At 37.9% G+C, this 19,001-nt stretch overlaps 1 pseudogene; it reads left to right on the top strand.

The window, feature by feature from the left end:
* Positions 1–1,119: 1,119 nt before the first annotated feature.
* LOC148843470 (protein ENDOPLASMIC RETICULUM-ARRESTED PEN3-like) lies at positions 1,120–17,209 on the top strand (annotated as a pseudogene).
* Positions 17,210–19,001: the final 1,792 nt, after the last annotated feature.

The raw sequence follows: 19,001 nt of genomic DNA on the forward strand, positions 1-19,001 counted from the left end.
CGAAATAGGCCATCGAACTTAGCGACTACGACATCCTGTACAAGCCGCGAACTGCTATTAAGGCCCAAGCCTTAGCCGACTTTGTCGCAGAATGCACTTTCAGCACTGAAGTCCCTAGATCGGATGAGCCCGAGCACAACAAGGAAGCCTCAACTAGCGTGGTCTCTCTCCTGGTCAGGCCGAACCCGACCTGGATTGGAATCATTCTGTACGGGCCAAGCGGTGTGAAATTGGAGTATGTGATACACTTTGAATTCGCCGCTTCCAACAATGAAGCAGAGTATGAGGTGTTGATAGCCGGGCTAGCCCTAGCGAATAAAGTGAAAGCTAAGCACATTGTCATCTGTAGCGACTCCCAGCTCGTGGTCAACCAGGTCACCGGTGAATATGAAGCTCAAGAGCCAACCATGGTCGCCTACTTAGCCAAAGTCAGAGAGGCTCTGCTCAACTTCCAGTCCTACTTCATCAAGAAGATCCCGAGATCCGAGAACGTTGAGGCCGATGCTCTGTCCCGATTAACCAGCACAAGGCATAACACCATGAGAACCGTGTACATTGAGAAAGTGTAATCCCTTGCCCCAGTTGGAGACCTCCTTGGAACACACATCCCCTTTGCTCTTGTGAAGGCTGTATTGCGAGTTCAGAATACTTCGGGCTAATCCCTTGCTCCCCGAAGTAGTAACAACTATCTCAGGAGTGGGTCCCGTGGTTGTCTCGGGCTCCTGAAGTCGGACCTTCTCCGGTTCCTCTAAATCAATCACCGAAGCACCAAAAGGCTGTTCAGGCTTGGGAGTAGGAGGCCATGGAGATTTGATGCGAGCTCTTTTGACAACCCACTTCTTCTTTCCCTTCATTTTTCCGAAGAGCTTGTCTGCGCTGAGTTGCTCCATAGGGCCTGCAACAAAGCTCGACATTAGCAAACACTATCAAAAGAGATAACTATCAAGGTAAGATACTAACTCTAGACCAGAACGACCTACCAGGGCTCAAGCCAGCTTGTATGAGCTTATCCTTAGTGATATAGTCCTTGTAGTCGAACCCGAGCTCCGCCCAAGATTGGAGCATCTCTCTTATTTTTAGGTCCAGCCTAATACCGGAGTCCTGAATAGCCGCCCTCTAATGAGTAGGAAAGGGCCATCCCGCGGAATTGCGGACTACGGAATAATCCTGTTTCCAGGCTGGGATTTTACTGGGAAGCTTGTGCAACAACTTATAGCCCGGGCGAGGGGACAGGTAATAGGTCTGCCTATGCTCGGAGAGAACACTAGAGGCATTCTTCTTTATGGATAAGAAGGAGGAGAAAGTGTCGAGATCAAAGGGCAGGGCATAGTCGAAGCAGAGAGAAATTGTCCCGACCACATTCCGAATGGAGTTCGGGTGAAGTTGGTCTATGGTGACATTAAAAAACTTCAAGACCTCTATGATTAGGGGGTGCAGAGGAAGACGGAGTCCAGCCGTGAGCTGTTCTCCGAAAATTACGATCTCGTCATGACCGTGTTCCCAAGGGAAGTTGCTCATGGGAAGGTTATAGGTATACTCCCTCGGAAGGTTATATTGACGTATCAGGGCCCTAAGTCTCTCTACAGTCATAGTTGAGGGGCCGAACTTGTTCGGTACCCAAACTCGACGAGAGGTGGACGATAGGTTATCTGAGGCCTCCCGTGCCTCATAGGTTGACAGTGCCTCAGAGACACCTACTTGAGCCGAGGTACCCACCTCGGTCTCATCTAGAAGATTGTCGAAGCTAGGGTTTTACATGACTACGAACTAAAACAAACTTAAAAGAAAAGGGAAGGAGCTAGGGAAACTCACCAAGGGAAAATGACCGAATTAGGAAGCTGGCGAACTGGACGATCCAATGGTTAGTGAACTTATGGCGGAGAAAATGACTCGGGTCCCCCCTATTTATAGCCGCTATATCCTAGAATCAATGGTCAAGATCAGGACCCCTGGCCCGGGGAGTGGGGGGCAATTGATGGAGGGTGATTTGGCCCGACCTCATAATAAGGGGACACATGGACTTGACTCGACAGAAGTGATAGCTCAACATAGCGAGTTCGGTACAACTCAGCATAACGAAGATCGCTGATAGTCTGATAGCCCGCGTAAGGTGGCAGCTCGCTACAAGATGATACTCTGTTGTCCCAAAGTAGGAAGCACCCCGAGCTAAGATTCTCTAAGTAGGGAGAATCCCGAACTGAAGACACTTCGGGTTAAGCTCATCAGCTCCCTAGCATAAGCTCGCTCCTACCTAAAGCTACCTCAGGGACTCGCCTCGGAGAAGCACCTCGGCGCATCGCCAGTAGCTCAGTGTAAGGTAGCTCGCTGTAGAGCAGTTTGGTGTATAGTAGAAGATTTTCTGCCTAACATCCGTACCTGCCAAACCTAGAGACTGCACCCACGTCTCTCGCCTGACGGCGTCATGCCTGCCAATCCTGGAAGTTGGCAGGACCATACCCTGTAGCGATCACCTTTGCCCGCCAGCTCATCTCAGACAAATAACCGCCAGCCACTTTGAATCGTTATTTGACAGCAGATGCGATTGCACCTGACAGGATACTAGTATATAAGGACCCCGACCCCAAGGGGAAAAGGTATTGCGTGATCAACACTCTTAGCTTTTTAATTTCTCTGTAACTCTCCTTTGCTCTCCCAGCTTACTAACTTGATCGTCGAGTGTTCTGGTCGGGTGAACCCCTCCAGGATCCTTCATCTTCTTCCTCTCAGGTGCCTCTCGTCTGTCGCCAGTTAGGAGCAGAACCAGTTCCAGCTAGGAGTGACCAAATCGCGCACCATCAAGTTCAATCACATTTTCAGATAAACTAACAAGCTGATGGATGTACTAGCAAGCATTGTCCTTTATTCTGGGTTTTTTTGTATTTTCTGTGGTTGAAACTTGAAAGATATTTGAGGCTGCATTTCTCCTCGGGCCTCTAGCACTCTTTTAAATGAACTAGGTCCGCAGTTGAACCCAATTCATAAATGGTCGTAAATCAATGTGCCTTAATTAATCTTATTAAAATCAGGTGCAATCATAATGATGATAGGATACTTTTGATAACAACCTCTCCAATGATCCAATCCACTGAGGAGACTGAGGGGTCGTTTGGTAACAACTGAAATTACTGAACTGAAAGACTGCTTGATTTTTTTTTTTTAATGGAACGTGAGGAGACTGATTGCTTGAGAGTAGGGTTAACAATTGGGAGCAGTTATCCGGATTACAAGTGTCTAGCACTATAAACAAGGGTCCAATTTTACACCCCATAATTGGAGTTGGGATTTTCTATCCACACAACATCACAGTCATACATAGAAACATCTCATCCGCTTTCATATTATTATGCATGGAGAGATGTTTTTAATACACGGAGGTAGTGTTTTGTGGGTAAAAGATCTAGAGTCTTTATTAGCTACCTGAAGAATTTACATCTGCACCCCACATAGAGTGCCCTATGGGCACCTCACACCACATCCCAATTATGTATTGGAAATATCTCCCAATAACAACTATGAGAGATATTCCCAATGCACGCTGAGATGCATGTGGGGCACCTGAGAGGCGTGCTCTATGGTCGCCAATGTGAACTCACCCGATAAACATTAGGTATATTATGTTTGGTTTTTATGGTTTTTCACATGGTTGAGGCAAGAAAATATATTATGTTTGGTTTGATAGAAAATAAGGCTCCACTTGGGAGTACTTCTCCAATTGGCTTTTTGTGTTTTTAAGGTTGGACAGACGAAAAGCCAGTAAAAAAAATGGTGAAAAGCTATAATTAATTAGACTTTTTGCATAAAAAATACCCATTTGAAAAAGCAGGAAAAATCTCTATTTAATTTTTCACATTCACAATAAGCTATTTTGAGCAAAAAGTAGGTGATCAGCCAAATACTAAATTAAAAAAGCATTTTTCAACTAACCCATTTCAAAAAGTGGGGTTTTAGAAGCCCATTTAGGCTAAAAATGACTCCCAAACGCAGCCTAAGAGAGAAACAAAAAGTTCAGGAAAAGTTCTTAACTTGTGCAAAATCACAGCTTAAGTATCTGCCCATGTCATCACCCCTATAAATTTTTCAAACCAAAAAACTTTAGCCATATCAGCAAAATCATACTATTTTAATTGATGTTGCAGTTATTTTTATTTTTTTTTTTTTTTTGTTTTTGGCAAACTTTAGCCGCGTTTGTAAAACCCCCCTTAATTTTGTCAAGTGCCTTTTACTTTTTTCTGTTTCATATAATATTATCATTGACAACTTATAGATATTGAACGAAAAAATAAAAGTTTATGAATCTTGTCCTCCGAAAAAAAAAAGTATATGAAGAGTGAATTTTAGGATATTTGTTTAATTGAAAGAAAAGCTCTTTGTCATATGCTTCTACAGGTAATTAAACCATTAGACCTGAAAATTTACATCTAATGATATGATTCTTGCTAGTCTTCTAAGAGGAGTAATGGAAATTTGAGGAAAGGAAAAGCATATATATACCCATTGTTAGGGGTTCTTGAGGGTGATTTTTTGGACCGAACCGATTTATTCGGTTTTTACATTTAACTGAAGTGATATTGAACCGATGCAATCGGTTAACCGATGGACTGGTTAACTGTGGTTCGATTTTTTGGTTTTTTTTAATACTTTCAAAATTAGAAGAAAAGGAAACTGCGAGACAGGGAGAGTGGGAGTATGAGAGAATGTCGCTGAAGCAGGAGGAATCACCTCCGACATCAGAGGGCAGAGCATCAAAGGCCATCAGCATTGGTCCGTTGGGGAAGAACGAAGAGAGTTGGGAGAGTGGGAATCTAAGAGAGTGAGAATCTGAAAGAGAGAGAGCTGGCTGTTGTGGAAGGAGGAAGGATCACCATTCGCCAGTGTCGCCGAAGGAGGGATCGCTGGAGGTCGTTGATGACTTGATCGGAGCACTGAAGGCCATCACCCATCAGTTCGTTGGGGAAGAACTGAGACTAGGAGAGACCAGAGAGTGGGAGTCCGAGAGAGACAGAGAGTGAGAGTCGAGAGAGCGTAGAGAGAGAGGGAGGGAAAGATTAAGAAAGGAAATTGATGTTTGGCTTTGCAAGTCTGGCTGCCAGTCTACCACTACCAGACTGGCAAACTGAAAAATCTTAGTTCGCATTTATTAGATTTTCAAAAATAAAACAAAATATAATATATAGTATTAATATAATGTATATAATACTATATAATATATATTATTGTATATATCGGTTGGTCTAGTTAACCGTCAGTTTTCTTAAATGGTTAACCGAAACCAAACTAACCAGTTCGATTAACCGATTTTTTGGTTTTTTTTTTGCTCACCCCTACCCATTGTGCCATGAATCTCCATGACTTGCTGGTTACATTATATTGAACTCGAACACATCTGCTACAACTCATTGTTGCTTAAAGATTTATTGGATTGTATAAATTTAAGCAAAAATGGGGCATCCTTAGGCATGCTTGGGAGTGCTTAAAAACAAGTGCTTATTTGGATTAGCACTTATTTGCATTTGGAATCCAATTTTTTCAAGTGCTTATTATAAAATGTAAGCACTTATTTCATATTGGGTGTTTGGTAGTCTTTTTCTCCAATAAGCACTTACATAAGAATTTGTGACTATTTTGTCCTTCATTTTCTTTCAAATTTTACAAAAGCACTTTTATAGAAGTACTTTTATGAAAGTACTTTAATAAGAGCACTTTTATGAAAGCAATTTTATAAAAGTACTTTAACAATAAGTAATTTAATAAAAGCATTTTTATGAAAGTACTTTTATAAAAATACTTTTGCAAAAGTGCTTTTATTGAAGTGTTTTCATAAAAGTACTTTTAAGAAAGCACTTTCATGAAAGTGATTTTATAAAATTCAATTAGGGATAATTTTATAAGTCATATTTTAAAATTCAATTAGGGGTAATTTTGGAAGAAAAAATTGAATAAGTGCTTATTGTATAAGCACTTAAAAAAACTGGAAAATTGGGCTTAAAAATAAGCCCTTATTTTTAAAATAAGCACTTATTTCGGACTAATTTCCCAAACACCAATAAGTGTTTAATGGCCCAAATAAGCACTTATTTTTAAGCACTCCCAAGCATGGCCTTAACCATTGACCTTTTTGTTTTGAAAGAGGAGATAAGATGCTCCTATGAGACTAAATTCAACATTGCTTAGGAAGAAAAGGTTTTTAAGTTGATATGTAAAATCACATTCTATACATTAGTAATACTAGATCTAAGGTTGAAAATAACAAGAAATGCATACTCTTATCTTTACTAATAATGCATCAACCAATAGTCCAAGACATGTACTATAAATATTTCTTTTCAAATTATTACATGTGTGAAACCACTAATATGCTATTATTCATTTAAATAATTAATGAAATTACTAATTAATAATTATAGAAATATGCAATTAATCTAAAGAATATATTAGATTCATGAAAATATAGAAGATCTTAGACACACATCATATGCAACTATTATATTTAAATTACTAATCAATTATTTTCTATTTTACATTTTAAATTTTATATATTAAAAAAAAAGTCAACTTAATCTTAAATTCTTAAATATTTTGTATATAATATTTTTATTTACATCAATAATAAAGAAATTGTTATTTATTGTAAAAATTAAAATATTAATTATTAATTAATAAAAATATATAATCTTAATTAAAAAATACATCAAATTCATTAGAATTTTTAAGATGCATGTCATATACAAATTTATAAAATTTTAAGTACTTAAAATTGTCTTATCTTCACTTTCATAATTTTTATGGAAACAAAAAGGCAAGATTGAGGTAGAGAGTGATAACAAGACTTTAGTTGAGATTTTGATTCAAAAGGCAAAATATCACCTAATTTTCAGAAACATCAAGGATATGTGTAATTCCATGAGGATTAAATCCTCTCATACCCTTAGAGAAGGAAACAGATTTGCAGACTTCCTAATGAACATGGGCATTATTGAAAAAAATATTTAAGGTTTTTAAATCAACTCAAGATATTTCTCAAGAACTTAGAAATCTGTTAAGGAAAGATTATATGAACATTCTTGTTTTATGAATTGGTTGATGCATTTTTTTTGTTTTTGTTACCTTCATGCTTGTGGGCTAGGTTGAGAGAATAAGGAAGTATTCTCATTTGCTAGGTTTTGGACAAGGTGGGTTACATCCTTCCCTGTATTATTATACATTCCTTGATGTTGGTTTATTAATAAAATTCTAATTAATGTGGTCGCTTCCTCCACCTGGAGTAAATTTTAGGGGATTAAAAAAGCAATAAAATAATTATTCTATTTTTAGTATTTTTGTTTCCTTAAATTACCAAAATTTTAAAGTGACTTTTTATATAATAATGGAATAAAGAGTTTGATAGATCATTCATTTCATTAGTATTTATAACGTATTGATTTTGATAATCATTTTTTTATTTTTTTGTAAATTATAGATTAATTATCCTATACTTTAGGATTAGTGACAATTAACCCCCTTAACTTTTTGTTTCTAACAAAGACCTCTCTCTTAAGTTGAGTTATGGAAGTTCATTTACCATATCTGCCCAAGGAACTATAAAATGGAAACTGCTAAAAAAAAAAAAAAAAACTTATATGAAAATATGGAATTGCAACAAACACAACATACAATTAATATAAACTAAACTTGTAATAAATGAAAATCGAAGAAAAAAGAAAAAATACTAAGCTGAACCCTTACACTTATTTTAGAAAATCATTGAAAAAATGATAGTTTCGAGATTTAGCAAAGTTTAAATAGTCACATGAGAATCTTTTTCAAATTCAACTGATAAGATGCTAATGGAGGGGGTCTTTTTTGGTTAACCATTATTCATATATGACAATATTTGTTTGGATTACATGTAGCCCCCAAGTTAAAAAAAAAAAAGAAGCCTTCTATATTTAGTAAGGAAAGAATAAATGGAAAGATTTAAAAATGCACAATTAATGACAAGACATTAGTGGTGGGAATTAATGAGATTACTTGGACATTTAAAAGGATCCCAATAATGGGGTATAAACATTTGCTGTTTTTGTTTATGGATAGGGCGTTTATTTGTACTTTTTCACTTTAAACATTTTTTGTTTTTGCTGTTTTGTTGAACTTCACTTTAAATATTTTTTACTCTCTACCTCATATTAATACCCATGAAAGTGTGCCACATCAGCATTTGGTTTCAAAAAATGTTGGGGTGTTGAGGGAAAGAAGAAATTGATATTTCCCCAAATGCCCCATGCACAAAAGTCAAAGCATTTCAGTTTTCTATCATTTATTTGATAAACGTTGAAATCAAACAATTGTTTCATTTTGTTTTATCTACAATAAACGCCAACACCTATGTGGCACTGATGTGGTAGCATTTTTTCAATAAACGCCAATGAAATTGATAGTGCGCGATCTTAATGCTTCTAGCTGTAGGGCAGTTCGGATATCTATTGCCAAGTAGATCACTCGAACTGCAAAGAAAAAGGGGATCAGAGAACCCGGGGTAGCTAACCCAGCAATGTTGCTCCAATTCTTAAGTCAGTAACTGTAATATGTGAGCTAAGAGCTTAAGAAATGAGAGCTAGAATGCACTTAATCGTGCGTACCTGGGTCTTGGGGGTCGATGCCCTTATATAGTTGACTTGTCATGGGTCTCACAAAATGGCTTTGGGATCCTCGGCCCGTGTAGTTGGGATTTGTTCTGCTTTGGAAGGAGAGTAACATATCAGTCAATGAAGTTTATCATTACCTTCCGATCTAGGCAAAGAGAGGATAAAGCCTGCTGTTACGTGGCGTGATCCCAAAAAGTTCGAAATTCGCTGAGAAGCTTCTAAAGTCAATTGCATGTTATTTCGGTACTTGGGTACCAAAGTAGCTTTAGTACTAAGATGCCCGAACACCTGAACTCCCGAACTACTGACAAGGCTCTCCTCAGTGAGTTATTCATCCTGCAACACTCTAACAGATCCGTATCCATATATCCTCTACTTACTAAATCGAGCCAAATCACCCCTCATCAAAAACTAAACATCTCCATAATTAATCGGTACCAACCGATACAAATAACACATATTGCGCACAAGAGGGATGATGTTAATAACAAATTATTACACCCATGCAATGTGTGGGTCTCAATGGATATCATATATTATCGATACCATGAACCTTACATAATCATTAAGTGGGCACATGCATAGGCGTGTGTGCAACCATGGAGGAAAATGTTTAGGCACTCAAGATGCATTTTGCATTTGTCTAATTGGTTAGTTGCATTTAGGATTCAGAAAATTGGTTTGTATTGGTCGATATATTAGTTTTGAAACATATCGACACATGGCATGGTTCATTTGTATCAATTGATATTGTGACCATAACTACTATAACCAGCCAGGATAATGTTGTCATTGTATCTTCTCAACTTCTTTTTTAACTTTTGGAATTCAAATTCAAATTTAAAAGTTACTACCATGCATCCTATTTCATATCATTAATTTTTATTAATCTCTCCATTAATAGGGGTACAAATTGGGCGGGCCTAGCCCGAGCCTGAATTGGTTCAATCCAAAATTTTATATGGATTGTGCTTAGATTTTTGGTCTTGGGCTGGGCTTGGGCCCAAGAAGTCAGGCTTTTTATTTTTTCAGGCTAGGTTCGGGCCTAGTCCTTAGGTAGTCCAAACTTGGCCTAAGCCCGGCCTAATTATATACATTCATATATATATATATACGTGTGTGTATAAATATTGCATACATATATTTACATATATACATACATATTTGTATAGATATTTTGTATACATATTTACATATATGTATAAATGTATGTATATATTTGCATAAATACACACACACACACACACACACACATATATATATATATATATATATATATATATATATATATATTATATATATATATATATATATATATATATATATATATATATATATATAATTTTAGAGTGAGTTCATTGACCAACCTGAATTTGACCCTGGCCCGAGCCCAACTTAAATATATCAAATTACAAGACAGACGGGGCTTAGATTGGAAAAATCAAACTTGACCTCGGGTTCAGACCAAGCTCGAGCCTTAAGCCCAAGTTTTAGGGCCGGGCCTGGGTTGACCATAAACCCAGCCCAACCCGCCCGACTTGCACAGTTGCACCCTATCCATTAGCGCCCTCTCTCTACTATTAACTCCTATAATCTCTCATTAACACGTCATCAACTCCCTTTCCTTATTTTATTCTCTCTCGTTAATGAACTCTCTTCTACATTCTCTCTCCTCTCATTAACTCACCATTGACTTTTATGTTACAAAAAACCTTCAAACAGGGGCCGATTAGATTTGAATCCAAGCAACAAAGTTTTGAGGCATTAAATATAGCTACCACATATCCATGCTTCAATTGCTTGTTATAATTATGTTAATTCTAGATTTTAACTTATACTTTTTTGTTCTTGATTCATGTTTATTTACAAGTTTTAAAAAACAATTGATTATTTATTTATATATTTATTAAATGTTAACAATAATTATATTGATTTTCTAAGAATTAAGATATAACATGCCAACCATGTTGTGTACCGGGTGTCTATTGGTAGTTCCATATTTATTTATGAACATCTAAATCTAGAATTCTAGATTTACTATTATTTTTTGGGAGGGGAGAGGGATTTATTTGAGTTTTAATAGCATATATATATGCATATCGTAGGGCTCAGTTTGGAAAGAGTATAAATACATAGAAAATAATACAAAAGACAAGATTTGTATTCCTTCCAAACTGAGCTAAATTTTTTATTGTATCCAAGCATATTCAAGGCAATACATATTTAAAATTTTCTTCCTAATACTCTTTGTTATTCTGATATATACTCTTTGTTGCATTAAGGTTATCTTTGCTATTTAAGTGGCCCAACCCACTTTTGTGGACCCAACATGACATTCCTTTCTCCCTCACCATTTATTTATTTTCTAGTTTTTTCTTAATTTGAACAAAATTACTCAACTAGCTAATCAACTTTAAATCTTATTTCTCTACATTAACTCTCTCTTCTCCTTCTCATTAATTCATTTGATTATCTCTCCTCATTAATCATTCTATTCATTCTCCTCTAATAGCTCACTCCACCAATTCTCTCTCAACTCCTCATTAATTTAGGGCCCGTTTGGCACGTCTTTTCGCATAGTCTTTTGGCTATTTACAAGCCGGGAAGACTATTTTTTGGTCTATTCCTGTTTGACTCATAGAAGATCTAGTCGATAAAAGACAATGCGTCGAAAAGATGTGAGAAGCCCATTTCGGGAACTTCAAATGAAGCTTCTTGTGTCTTTCTTGTTTTAATCTCGCGTGAAAAGACGCGGGCATATGCATGGAAAGACGTGCTTCTGCCAAACTATCTTCGGGTTGCCTAGATCTTGTCAAAAGCTCAATGCGTCTTTTGACTATCAGATCTACAAGAAGATCTTCTCAAAAAGATGTACCAAACGGGCCCTTAATAAACCAAAAGCAATTTGCTTAGAGATGATCATTTCAATCCAATGGGCCCAAGCCCATATGAGAGAGAGAGAGAGAGAGAGAGAATTCTAAGACAGGTTACACCCCTTCCATCAATTATGTTATTCTAGAATATTTTCTATAGGCCTCTTCCATTATTAGCCTATTGTATTCCAAAGAGAGAATTTTACTCTCATTCAAATTCCATTTATTTGTTTCATATTCAAATTTTATTTAATTGACTAATTGTTAAAAACTTATAATTTGAAACTTAATAACTAAAATTAATAAAAACAATTAAAGATTATAAAAATTGTTTTGTAAAAAATATTAAAAATTGCAATTCATGACCAAAAAAGGGTTATTTAACTTATTTGGGGTGGTTCTGGGGCCGGGAGGCCTTCGCCTGGTGGGGGCGTCCATCCTGCAGGGAGGCCTTGACCGGCCTCGGGGCGGGGTGGCGAGGCGGAAGTAGTGGTTGGTTCAATGGTAGTTGGGGGGTTGATAGTGATACTGGGAGATGTTGTGCAGTACTTGGTGCTGGTGAAGCTGGTGCTGCTGGAACTGTTACATTTGGGCTTGCATTGCCCGCATGCACTGCATCAGGTCCTCCAACCGGTTTTGGCTGGCTGCCAGGGAGACGGCAGTCGGTTCAATGAAGGTTGTCTCAATGGGGAGAGGAAAGGGGATGCTTGTGGTAGGAGGGTTTACGGGTGCCACTGCTTGTGGCACGTTCAAGCTGGGGATCCCATCTGCCGAAATGGAGATGGTGAACTGTCCAACGCACACCACGGGGACTTGAAGTTGTTCCCCGGTGGCGTTTGTCTCCGTGCCACGTCCGGTGTTGCTGGAGGAGGCCATGAGTGTTGGGTTTTTTGAAGAAAAGGGGTTATCGAAGTTTGGAGGGAGGCTTTTTGAAGCGTTTTCCCACAGACGGCGCCAATTGATGGAGCACGATCTGGCCGGTCTTAGCTGTCCGCGGCCTTGCTTCTGAACGGGGTAGCAGGGAACCTGAAACGGAGGAGGTGGGGAAGCTCCGGGGGGAACCCGGTGTAGAGGCTCCGAAGCTCAAGTTAGAATCCTTCAAAAGCAAGGTAATACCAGATAGCGCAAAGTTTGCATACCTCTGCTGTCGGGGGGCAAAGGGCTCTTATAATCTCTTTGTGCACTCGTCCTGGGGCCCTTGTCAGGTCAGGTATGATTACCCTTGTGCTTGTCAATTTGGCCGTCGTCCTTTCTGCTGAGACAGAACCATCACTGCCTAACCGTCATCTAACTGGAGGTGGCGATGTCAGTGGCGGTGGCAGGTGGCCGTTTAGGGTGCTGTCGCCAAACGTCAGATCCCAAGTCAGTCAAGCGCGGCGTCCTTGGGCACGAACTTCCTTAGTGTCAGGCGTGGTACGACTTGTTTGGTTTTGGTGCCAAGCGATGCGAAGTGCTGAGCGAGGCAGTCTTGAGCTCAGAGGTACCTATAGGGAAGGTCAGTTCGGCGAGGTGTATCCCGAGTTGTTACAAGGTGAGTCAGTTCGACGAAGCGTATCCCGAGCTGTTACAAGGTGGGTCAGTTCGGCGAAGTGTATCCCGAGCTGTTACAAGAAGTGTATCCGAGCTGTTACAAGAGTCAGTTCGGCGAAGTATAGCCCGAGCTGTTACAAGGTGGGTCAGTTCGGTGAAGTGTATCCAAGCTGTTACGAGAGTCAGTTTGGTGAAGTATAGCCCGAGCTGTTACAAGGTGGGTCAGTTCGGCGAAGTGTATCCTGAGCTGTTACGAAGGGTGAATTCGGGCCCCCGGTAGGGAGTTCAGTCCGCTCGTGTCCCCTTGTTCCCGCCTACGCTCGGCCCCTTTTGTCGAACTGTTGTTTCTGCCACGTGTCACGTAATAGAGAGGTCGGGCCAAATCCTCTTCCATCAATCCCCTTCTTATGTACCGTATGCTTTAGTTTCTAATGTTGGAAATCTCTGATTCATCAGATTTTTTCAAAGTGAATAGGATGACAGCGTGTAGATTTGTCTCTGAACCCAAAGAACGTAGGCTTTGTATCCAGAGACGGAACATAGCGACTGCTTCAGGTACTCTTTAATTTCTTCATTTTACATATTTTCTCCCTTTCTGTAATTGGGTTGGTTTCATGTTTCAGTCATCTCAGTGGATTCAGAAGAATCCCTCCTACTTCATACTTCCTAAGAAGAAAGAGACCTTTTTCTTAGCAACTTCTATTTTAGTTATGTTGATCAAAGTAAACAAATGTTAGCGGTCTATTACTTGGATCTCTGGTTGTAATTCAGTTTTCAGTTTGGGTTTTAGATTTCAATCATTTGAATTAAACATTTATTGTCACAAAATAATAAATTAAACAAAAAAATCACGCATTTATTTGAATCTTCTTTGGAATCGAAGTTTTATTCAAGTATCTCTTTAACATTGCAACTAGAAGAGTGTTACCCATTTCAGTTCTGTAGCTAAAGTTCATGGAGTATAATGCTCCTAGACTGCTCATCAATGTAGAAGAACTGGAATACCAACTGAAATTAATAATATGAATTAATTTAACATGTGATAAAAAATTAATAGTAATATAATTAAAAAATAAAAAATTATAAAAAAATTAAATGCATTAGTAACAATAAAATTAATAAAATAATAATTAATATTGATAATAAAGTTTATAAAATAACAATTAAAAAAATTAATAATACTAATAATAAATTTAAAAGAACTAATATTGATAAATAAAAGTAATATAAAAATATAAAACACGTGCATAAGAGAACTAATAAAATAAAATTGGTTAACTATTATTTTAAAATATTAAAAACAAATGGCTGATTGAACTATGCCACGATATGGTGGGGTTCGAACCATACCACACCACAACTGAACGGCTGATTGAGGTGTGGTGTGGTTTGAAACCCAACATATTGTGGTTTCACCACGCTCCCAAACATCACCTTTGTGCTTAAACATGCAGATATCTTCTTTATTTGAATGTAAGGTCAATGCTTTTATGAAATGGTTTGCTTTTGTTTTTCTGATTAAAAATATTTCTTCAAAATTATTTCCCTATTTCTCATTTGAATTTTAGTGTGCAATCATAGTGCTTGCATCTAGTAAGATGTTTGACTTGATCTTCTATTCTTATTTAATTTAATTTCATTAGTTGATTTTGCCATGAAGATCTTGGGAAACGTTTCCTTTTTACTTGGAATGAATAACAGAAAAGATTGTTATTTATTTTCAGTTTTGTGCCCTAATCATAGGGCAGTGCAGTGCATGAGGCTCCCACCAATGTGGGGTCTGGGGAGGGACAGATGTACACAGCACATACAGAGAGGCTGTTTCCAAAATTTTAACTCTGATCACCCGGGTTGCAATGGACCAACCCAGCCATTGCGCCAAGGCCCACCCTCTACTATAGGAATGTAATTCAATTCTACTATTTTGCATCAAGTCCAATGCCTGAAAGGCACATTTGGGATTAGATATGGTCCTTTACTTAATTGCTTATAGCATTGCTTGTTCCTATCAAACAAGGAACTTGTTCATTTTCTCACATATTATGAATAGCATGAAACACTTCATTAGATGGAAATTACACTTGCAAAGGAAGGATTGAATATTTTATTTATTAAAATTGGCCAGAAAATCTAGTAATAAATGTTTTATTTGTTTTGTTATTTTCATATTCTGAGGATTTTGCTTTACAAAATGTTTCGTGGACACACTGATGAGAACCAGAATCTGACATATGCTTGGGAGACTGGCTTGACAAGAGAAAATTACAAAAGAAAAAAAAAAAAACAAGGACTAACAGGCACGTCTATAGACAAGAATAAACTATTAGGGTATTTCATATTCTGTTGATTAACATTATAAACCCATATAAAGAAGTTTTTAAGAGATTATCTTTGTTACTTGATAACATTTTGCAAGAAAGATGGCATCCGATGTGTACATTAACTTTCATTTATGTCAAATGAGCAATGAAAGAAACAAACATGTCAAATAGAAGTGTCCCTCAAAAATCCATGAAGTGGCAGAGTCTGGTGCACTGTGCATCTTCTGATATGGACACTTTAACTTAGGAAAGTCCATGAAACGCTGGTTTTACCTAACTACTTTTTCTTTTTAAGTCCTAACAATTAAATTATTTCTTTAGGTAATCGACATTACTGCTAGAAGAGTAGACAAACCCATCTTAAGATCTACCTGGAATTCTAATGTATCTCTTGATGTTGAAGAAACAATTACATGCAACTCATTTTCCAATTTTCTTTCAGATTTCAATGAGATTTCTGTTAGATATGGTTTGAATGTTTGTTAAATCTCATTTCCCTATCTTCTGTGTACTCACTCCTGATTTTATGGTTCTAGAATAGAACTTTCATCCTCTACGTTGTTGGCAGTATGTTTTAATGATTTACTAATTTATTTCAATTTACTGAAGTGCTTGATGGTTTGGAACTTAACCATGAACTATGTTTTTGTAAAATTAAGAGGTCTACAAGCTTGCTAGTGTCCTGAAATAGGCTGCATCAAATGTTTCAATTGTGTGGGTTTTGTAAGATAATAGACTAAATTGTCAGATCAGACAAGCCTTTTAGATATTTGAGGAAGAATTAGTACTGGAAATGAATAGTTTGTGAAGCCTTTAATTTGACCTGGAAATGGAATTCCCGTCTTACCCCAGAAATCCAATCAAATGACAACCACATGGTCCACATCCAGCTCAAGCAGATTGTCCTGGTTCTACTCTTGCAGCACTAGTGGCTTGACAAGGCAACAATTAAAAGCCAGTTTTCATAGACTGGGATCCTGAAATTTTCTCAATTCTTCTCTCTATTCTTTGGTCTAATAGCCTCCAAACATGAACTCACATATGAATCCTTCAACTATGGTATTGAGTCCTGCCTCAAATTGGTGATGATGCCACACCCACTTGTACAAATTGATGCTTCACTTATCGGTACACTTCAACCCTGCTGATGGTTTTTCATCATCCTTCACTGTTGGGTTAATTACGGGTCAGTTTGGATTGCCTATGGTGGTCAGAGATGAGTGATCACTATATGTGATTCAATAATTTCAGTCTTTGCCTCTTTCAAGTGCCAGCACAGAAATTGCTTCCTCATGATAGACAAATCAATCCTCCTGGTCACTTCTGAAATTGGTCATCCATCTGGAAGTTCCTCAAAAAGCATAGTGCTGGTAAACTAACATATCTACCACAGCCAACATCTTTGTGTCCAGCTCAGCAAGCTCCATTGCATTTGGTTTCTCTGGTTACATTAGGCCATGGGACACAGATCAGGTAAGATGGTTTGGGAAACAAATAAACCAGGTTCAGGCCAAAGGAGCAGGTCTGGGAACTCCTTTGCCGATGTTGACATTGATGCAGAAATCTGGGCCGTCTTAAAGGCATGCTCAAAATTAGGCAATATGGAGGTGGTTGATTATATTTATGTAATTTGGGTAGATTTGGAGGAGTTTGTGAGTAGAGAAGGAGAGCTGGAGGTATAGTCTCGTGTGAAGTAACATGAGAACCTAGGTTTGGGAAAGGGTTCTATGTAGATAAGGTAGATTCAAAGAGAGGAGTTGTAAACAGGATGGAAGGTGGAGATAGGTTGTTTGCTAGTCTAGAAGATGTTGGTGTTGAGGTTAGGAAGAGCTCTAACATTTCATGATCTACTTCACTTTGGTAATCTATTAATTATGAGAAATGTTGAGATGAAACTATGTTGTTTGTATATTTATACAAAGTAGAAAATGATTTATTGAGTTACTCATACTATTCAAAAGTATTTGTATAATATGGTTTTTCACTATAAATTGCTCTTTAATTTTTCTTCAAATACTTCACATCTTCAGCTGCTTGTGAATTACGTGAAACACTGTTACACTATTGGGAGCTAGGAACAACATCTGCCTGTTGTTGTTTATCAAACTTATTTGTTGATGTTGGTTTTATAAATTTTAGCTATTATTAATATTTTTTGTTTCAGGCTACTAATTCTTCTTTAGGCTCCATTTTTTGCAGATCTAGACAAGGTTCAAATTTGAACTCCAGTTCGAATTTGCATGCATTTGTTTGGCATTATAATTGGCAGCCTTTCTTGATGCAAAATTTGTACTTTTTTATCTCATTTGCATTTGTAGGCAGTCCCACCTCCAATTTTATGCCATAACAAAGTGGGGATATTTTCTCAATACTGATGAGTTTGAGTTCTTATCTGTTATGACCATGGCTTCAGCATCTTCTCATGAACTGCCAATGAAAATTTGAGATAACAAGTTGGGCGAGCCTAACCAAACCTGACCCAATCCAACCCGAGCCCACACGAACAAATACATATGCGTAATGTGTCGGTTTGGACTCGGGCTGGTTAATCAGCTCATACTAAAATTTCATGTAAATGCATGTGCATATCAGGAATGATCATTGGCCATTCCAGGCCCAGACTGAGTTTTTATAGGATGATAACATTAAGCTGTCCGGGCTGGGCCCGGCCCATCTAGCACCCTGGGCTTGATGATATGTGTCCAGGGCCTAGGGCTAGGCCCGGACTTTCAGGCTTGCTGGCATAACGTGCTACAAACCAAACACATCATTTTCCATCGAGCCAAAGGCATTCTTCTTTACCTAAGAGAGAGAGAGAGGACTGTAACATTGAAACGATGAAGTTTAAAAACTTCATTCAAACCAATCTGTTAATCTGTCAGAGCAAGAAGCCAATGCTGAAAAAAGCCAAAAACCAATCCGAATTTGAATCGGTGCTAGAGCAAGTTAAGACCAGTGTTCTAAGTTAAAATGTTTGAAGAGATTGTAGGACTTAACTGATTACCTCTGGTTCTGCTGCTCTGGTAGAGCTTTTTACTTCCAACAAATGAAAAGATCATGCCCTCTTCTTGATGATATACGGTGAAGATGAACTGTAGACAGAAAATGGAGTATGGAATGATTATCCCTGGTGTACACGTATACATGTATCTTTGTATTTATCCATGTATGCAAATATGTCTATATATACATGTATGCATGAATATAGTTGGGCCTTGTTCGGCCCGAGGCCAGCCCTAAAACAGAAAAGCCCAAACTTGCAGGTTGGTTTGGTCTGGGCTCAACCCCCCTCCCCCCTCTTCCTTTGTCTTTTTTTTTTTTTTTTTGATTGGATGGTTACAAGAAGATACAGACTCTATGCATTTGGTGCAAGGTTTGCACAACCTCTATTTGCATCTCAAACAAATGAAGTAAAATAAAGCTAAATCAAATGTAAAACCAGAATTTGTGCTCCCATGAATTTGTACTAGTGCATATATAATTTGTATTGTAGACAAATAGAGGCTTAGGAGCATGCTATAAAAGTGGATCATCTAATCCTTGTCCCAACCTTTTGGGGTCTGCTATATGAGGCTGTTCCACCATTTTGTTCTGTTCATTGCTATATCCATTGTTAAATTAAGAACCTTTAAAATCATTTATCACTACTGGAGCTG

Source organism: Nelumbo lutea, chromosome 8, assembly GCF_056320005.1.
Source record: "Nelumbo lutea isolate HS-2025 chromosome 8, American lotus-T2T, whole genome shotgun sequence".
In the NCBI taxonomy this organism is placed as follows: domain Eukaryota; kingdom Viridiplantae; phylum Streptophyta; class Magnoliopsida; order Proteales; family Nelumbonaceae; genus Nelumbo; species Nelumbo lutea.